This window comes from Hyla sarda, chromosome 4, assembly GCF_029499605.1.
Source record: "Hyla sarda isolate aHylSar1 chromosome 4, aHylSar1.hap1, whole genome shotgun sequence".
NCBI lineage: Eukaryota > Metazoa > Chordata > Amphibia > Anura > Hylidae > Hyla > Hyla sarda.
Window position 1 is genome coordinate 338,468,018 of NC_079192.1, and position 6,995 is coordinate 338,475,012.

Here is a 6,995-nt window from a genome sequence, read left to right on the forward strand (position 1 = left end):
ATTCAAAGATCCATTTCGTCTCCTTCTGTAATAACAATATATCCAGGTTCCCTCCCCTTTCTAATTTTTTAGCGGTTTCAATACCCTGGAATTTCAACATTTTTGGATCTCCTCCATGGTATCTCACTATATGCTTGGCCAGAGGCTTATCTCTATTATTTCTGACGTCTCTGTGTTCCAGAATGTGTCTCTTTAGTTCACGGATCACCTTTCCAACGTATTGACGGGGGCATGGACATGTGGCTACATAAATTACAGCTTTGGTGTTACAGTTAATGAAGTGCTGGATTGGGTAATGCCTTCCTGTTTGGATATTAGTGACTGTTTTCATCGTGCACATAAACTCGCATGCTCTGCATTTCCCACAGCAAAAATTACCATTGACTTCACTTCTTCCTAGCCACGTATTGATGTTACCAGGGGGTCTCTCTAAGGGGGCCAAGTGGCACTCCATTAATCTGTCCCCAAGGTTTCTCCCCCTTCTATAGGTTATCATGGGGTGCAGTTCTAAGCAGTCTTCAAGGTCACTATCCATGTGTAAAATCCTCCAGTGTTTCTGAAAGATTGATCTGACCGACTGCACGGCTCTATCGAAGGTTCCTATAATCCGCGTAACTGGTTTACCTTCATCTCTATTTCTTGGAGTCAACAGATGTTCTCTTGGGGTCTCCAGTGCTGTCTTATATGCATTTTTCAATATATAATCTGGATACCCTCTTTAAGAATCTCTCTCTTAAATCAGAAGCCTTCCTCTTAAAGTCACTCACATTTGAACAATTCCTCCTGAGATGGAAGAACTGCCCTTTCGGGATCCCCCTCTTGAGGGGGACCGGGTGGCAGCTCTCCCATCTCAGGAGACTATTAGTGGCTGTCTTTTTCCTGTACACTGTGGTGACTACATTACCACTCTCATCCTTTGATATCAAGAAATGAAAGCTTCCTGTCATCGATCTCATACGTGAAGTGTAAACCTATATCATTTACATTAAGCAAATGAATAAAATCTTTAAATTCTTGTACGGTGCCTGTCCATAAAACCAGCACATCATCTATAAAACAGGACCAAAGTAGAGCCTTTTCTTCAAAAACTTCCTGCTCCCCATTAAAAACCTGGGTCACCTCCCACCAGCCCAGGAGCAAGTTTGCATACGTGGGGGCACAAGGGCTCCCCATCGCGATGCCCCTGCGCTGGTGGTAAAGGCGACCGGTAAAAAGAAAATAGTTTTTAGTTAAAACTATTTCTAGGATCCATAAAATAAAGCTGTTATGATTTCTGTACTGTAAACCTCTGGACGCCAGGTAGTATTCAACCACTCTCAGACCTTGTGTATGGGGTATCGAGGAATACAAAGCCTCTACATCGATACTATCCAAGAGGTTACCTAATTCAATGGGTACGGCTCCATGTACTGTAATACATTTTGAGCAGGTACACAGTTTCAACCACATTCATTACTGGAGTAAAAAGACGTTCACCTCTTCTACTTTTCATAAATACCCCACTTTGTCTTTTTTTCAACCTTACAAACTGTTATTACGATACATATCCATCACCTGTTACCGTTTACGTCTTATTGATATGTCAGCTTTCTGAAGAATAGTCCTTTTCCTGCTTGACATTTACTTTAAAATTTGGTGGGTAAATGCCTGAATGGAGCACCAGTCTCCCCACTGTATAGAACTATGCAAAAGGAGACATAGGTTCCCACTAAAGCCCTATTCACATGGTGGAATTCTTCCTGAAATGAAAGCTCAATACACTTCTACAGGTTTCCGCACTATTATTGACGGAATTCCGATTTGTCAACAGGAGTGAGGAATCCCATAGAAGTGTATTGGGCTTTCATTTCAGGAGGAATCCTGCCATGTGAATAGACCCCTCAGGGGAAGATTTATCAAAACCTGTCCAAAGGAAAAGTTACTGAGTTGCCCATAGCAACTAATCAGATTGCTTCTTTCATTTTGCAGAGATCTTGTTAAAAAATGAAAGTAGTAATCGGATTGGTTGCTATGGGCAACTTTTCCTCTGGACAGGTTTTGATAAATCTCCCCCTAAGTCTTTTGTAAGAGATCTAGTACCATAGAATCACATTATGTTAGGTCTCTCGCTGGAGACAGAGCAGGAAGCATAGTCTCCTATTGCATAGAAGCGTACAGTGCCCAGCACTGAATTTAAAATGAATAAATAACGTGTTAATAGCATGAGAGGTACACTTAGACTCTAGCTTTAACAATTGAATGTTATTATATTTAAAGGGAATGTGGCAGCTGCTTTTACTGGTAAGAGCTGCAAACAGTGTTAGCTGGTTGCCAAACATAAAAATGGTTTGTCAGCCAAGGGTCTAGACAGGGCTGAGCCGCTCACATGCCGCAGTCTGACATGCCTCCTTGACATACAGAGTACTGTACAGTAAATCACACAGAGAGAGGCTGGGAGGTAAGTGCAAGCAATGAGGCGTGTCAGGTTTTGGCACTTGGCTCTGTGTCTATAACACACTACTTTTATACAGCTCCTTTCCTGGAGCTGATGGTAGTTACCAAATTTATAAAATTACCTTTTTATTTCTCAGCAATGTCTGCAGCTCTTAGTAGATAAGCATCAACTATACATAAAAGGGAATCTGTCAGATGCATTTGCTGCTATTTACTTTTCTCTGTGCATGCTCCTTGACAGCTTTTTATTTCAACTAGTACCATAAACACTGCTAGTCCCTGCTCAATACACACAAGACATTATGACCTACTTGAATCTCAACTGTTAGGAAGGAGTTAATAAGAGAGAAGCCTGGAAAGTCACTAGCGTAAATTGATAAAGTTCCTAGATAAGCTTTATATACATGAAATTATATACATTAATCTCAATACTTCAATTTGCTTATACAGTAAAATCTCCCTTAGTGGACACCTCCCAATAGGAGACAGGTTTTTAATTCCCAGGCAGGCAGAGTCCCATAAGACAAAGTAATTTTTCCCTCTGAATTCCCAATAGCAGATGCAGATACACCCGAAAGGGGACAAAACACTCATTAGGGGACAACCAGGCTTACAGGGGATAAAAAAAAAATGAATGTGCATAAAGAAGCCAAGGAAAGATGGAAAAATCTCCAAAAGGCATCAAATTACAGATTATACATTCTTATATGTCAACAAAAGTTAGATTTTATTTCCATCATTTACACTGTCAAAATAACAGAAAACAAAAAAATGTCATCTGCAAAAGTTTGGGCATCCTGCAGAGTTAATATCTTGTACTGCCCCCTTTGGCAAGGATCACGGCTTGGAAATGCTTTTTGTAGCCAGCCAAGAGTCTTTCAATTCTTGTTTTGAGGTATCTTTGCCCATTCTTCCTAACAAAAGTCTTCCAGTTCTTTGAGATTTCTGGGCTGTCTGTCACGCACTGCTCTTTTAAGGTCTATCCATAGATTTTCAATTATGTTAAGGTCAGGAGATTGTGAAGGCCATGGCAAAACCTTCAGTTTCCGCCTCAATGTATTCCCCCGTGGATTTCGAGGTGTGTTTAGGATCATTATCCATTTGTAGAAGCTATCCTCTTGTTAACTTCAGCTTTTTCACAGATGGCATCAAGTTAGCATCCAAAATTTGCTGAAATTTTATTGAATCCATTTTTCCTACTACTCGTGAGATGTTCCCTGTGCCACTGGCTGCAATACAACCCCAAAGCATGATTAACAGTTGGACAGAGGTTCTTTTCATTAAATTCTGTTCCCCTTCTCCAAACGTACCTTTGCTCATTCTGCCCAAAAAGTTAAATTTTAACCTCATCGGTCCACAGAACTTGTTTTCAAAATGCATCAGGCTTGTCTATATATGTTCATTTGCAAAGTTCAAACACTGATTTTTGTGGTGAGGACGTAGAGGTTTTCTTCTGATGACTCTTCCATGAAGACCATATTTGTACAAGTATCTCTTTATAGTGGAATAGTGTACCACAACGCCAGTGTCTGCCAGATCTTTCTGGAGGGATTGTGCAGTCAAACATGGGCTTTGAATTGTTTTTCTCACAATCCTGCGAGCTGTTCTGTCTGATATATTTTTTGGTCTTCCAGATCTTGCATTAACTTCCACTGTTCCTGATGACTGCCATTTCTTAATTACATTCCGAACAGAGGATATTGACATCTGAAACCGTTTTGCTATCTTCTTATAGCCTTCTTCAGCTTTGTGAGCATCAACTATTTTCAGTTTCAAATTTCTAGACAACTGCTTAGAAGTACCCATGGTGCCGATTGTTGGGGCAAGGTCAGATGAGTCTGGGCATTTAACACCTTTGAGATTGACATCACCTGTTCTTCCCCTGGTCTTTTGTTTTCTGTTATTTTGAAAGTGTAAATGATGGAAATAAAATCTAACTTTTGATGACATATTATAAGAATGTCTAATCTGTAATTTGATGCATTTGAGATTTTTCCATCTTTCCTTCGCTTCTTTATGCACATTATTTTTTTTTTTTTACCTGTGGTGCCCAAACTTTTGATCCCCACTGTATGTGCCGGCCCTATCTAATACACAGGGCAGCCGTCAAGGGGTACAGCCAATACCCCCAGTAAGGGCCCCAGTGCACCCTCCACCCCCCCCCCCCCCCCCCCCGCAGAAGCCCCAGCACAGAAGACAGCTATTTAAACAGTGGTCTCCTACTTATGTACGTCCACCGGCCACATCATTTGTCCCCTGATCCCACTTTATTTGCCTTGTGCAAATTCTTCACCCCCTTTGTCTTTTCATTCCCCTTTATAAAGAAGGGGGTGATGAATTTATACTGAGGGTAAAAAAGGGGGAATGAAATGGCACAGGGGGTTAAGGGGGATAATTTGGCACAGGGGAATAAGGTGGCACAGGGTAAAAAGGGGGAATGAAATGATACGGGGGAGAGATAAGGGGTGATTAAACGGCACTAGGAGATTCTACTGTAATATTGCTTTTGATCATGTTTTCTATATATTTTTGAATCTTTTTCCCCAGTAGGGGACATCTCTCAATAGCAGACACTTTTTTTTTTATTCGCCGGGAGTGTCCGCTATTTAGAGATTCTACTGTACCTCATTTCTTTTCCGGTCCTTGTTGGAGGAACATATTGCCACTAGAGGGCAACCTAACTCTTATTCCATAGCCCTGTTAAATGGTAAACAGTAAGATTCACATTATACAATGAAAACCAGGTTACTGTGTGAAAGATATGAATTATACAGCAACCATGGTGCTGTACAATTGCATATGGCAAGTGTAAAAATTCCCAGTATCAGTATTTCAGTAACAGCACCAGGTCCAAATAAAATATGAATCAAATGTATATAGGTGATATGGGGGCAAGTTAGCTTACCTTGGCACTGGCACATTAGAATTTCTTATTTCAACACACGATTAGGCACAGAACTGGCCACCGTTGCATATCTGCACATTAAACAGACCTGCTTTTATTCTTGTGGTTCTGTGCCGAAGATATTCCTGCTCAGCTTCCAGTCACTCCTTTTGATCATTTACATCTATGGGGCTTTAAAGGGGTACTCCGTTCCCTTGCTTTTGGAGCTCTGCTCCCCAGCGTCCGGAAGTTATTGTTCAGAACGGTGTGTGCGGGCTTCTGTGCAGTGTCGCTCCTCGTGACGTCCATCGTGCCCCCTTCCCATAGACTTCTGTTGAGGAGGCGGGCGTGACGTCACAAGGGCCGCCCCTGAACACGGAAGCCCGCACACACATCGTTTGGAACCATAACTTCCAGACACTCGGGAGCGGAGCTCCGAAAGCAAGGGAACGAAGTACCTCTTTAATTCTTTGAGGATTCCAGGCAAAATTTCCACATGGAAATTCAGCTTGAATCTGCTTTAAGTTACTTGTGTCCTACATTTTTTTGCATGGAGAAAGGAAATTCTGGTGTGTGAAAGCTACCTGGAAAATGCAGCCTGAGAGCTGCTTTGCATTTCTATACATCCCAGTGAAGGATTAATATCCCTACCGTCTTCAGCCTATATTCCTTCTGTGTTGATAAAGTCCTCTTTTAGGGTCTATTCACACAGCACAATTCTGCTTCCACGGGTGGTTTCTGGCTTGTGCGGAATTCAGAAATGTGAATGAGAGTGGTGAATCCCATAGAAGTCTATTGGTCTTTCATTTGAGGGAGAACTCCACAAGCGGAAATTCTGCTGTATGAATAAACCCTTAAGCTTAACTAGAGGTTTTTTGTTTTTTTTTACCTTATAGGCCATTAGTAACAGTTACAGTTCATAAGTCTATTTAGGATGCTCTGCTCAAGGAGAAACCTTACCCATTTGTTGCTAAAGTAAGTGATACACGTGTCCAGCAGTCTACATCAGTGGTCTCAAACTGTGGCCCTCCAGATGCTGCAAAACTTCAACTCCCAGCATGCCCAGACAGCCAACGGCTGTCTGGGCATGCTGGGAGTTGAAGTTTTGCAATATCTGGAGGGCCACAGTTTGAGACCACTGGTCTACATGCTGTAATAGAAAAGACACCAGACCACTTTTTTCCAATGCTACATGGTCTGATTGTGATTTGTCACATACCTTTGGTGCATCTATGTGATTGTCCACCGCCAAACACTGTTCTGACACCTATCATAGCCAGCATTAACTTCAGGAGTTTGCTGTACATTAGCTCTTGGATGTACAGGGGGAAACAAAAGCTAGCACTGTATGATGTAGGTAAACATGTGATAGGTAGTGTTGCTCGCGAATATTCGCAATTCGAATATTATTCGCGAATATCGCATATTCGCGAATTTCGCGAATATAGCGCTATATATTCGTAATTACGAATATTCGTTTATTTATTTTATTTTTTTCACAGCACACATCACAGTGATCATCCCTCTCTGCTTCCAGCTTGTGTGGTGTAAAGAAGGCTCTAATACTACTGTGTGAGACTGCCGGACGAAAATTCGCATATGCGAAGGTTAGCATATGCTAATTTTCGCATATGCGAACATTCAAATACGCTAATTTTGAATATGGTAATTTCCGCAT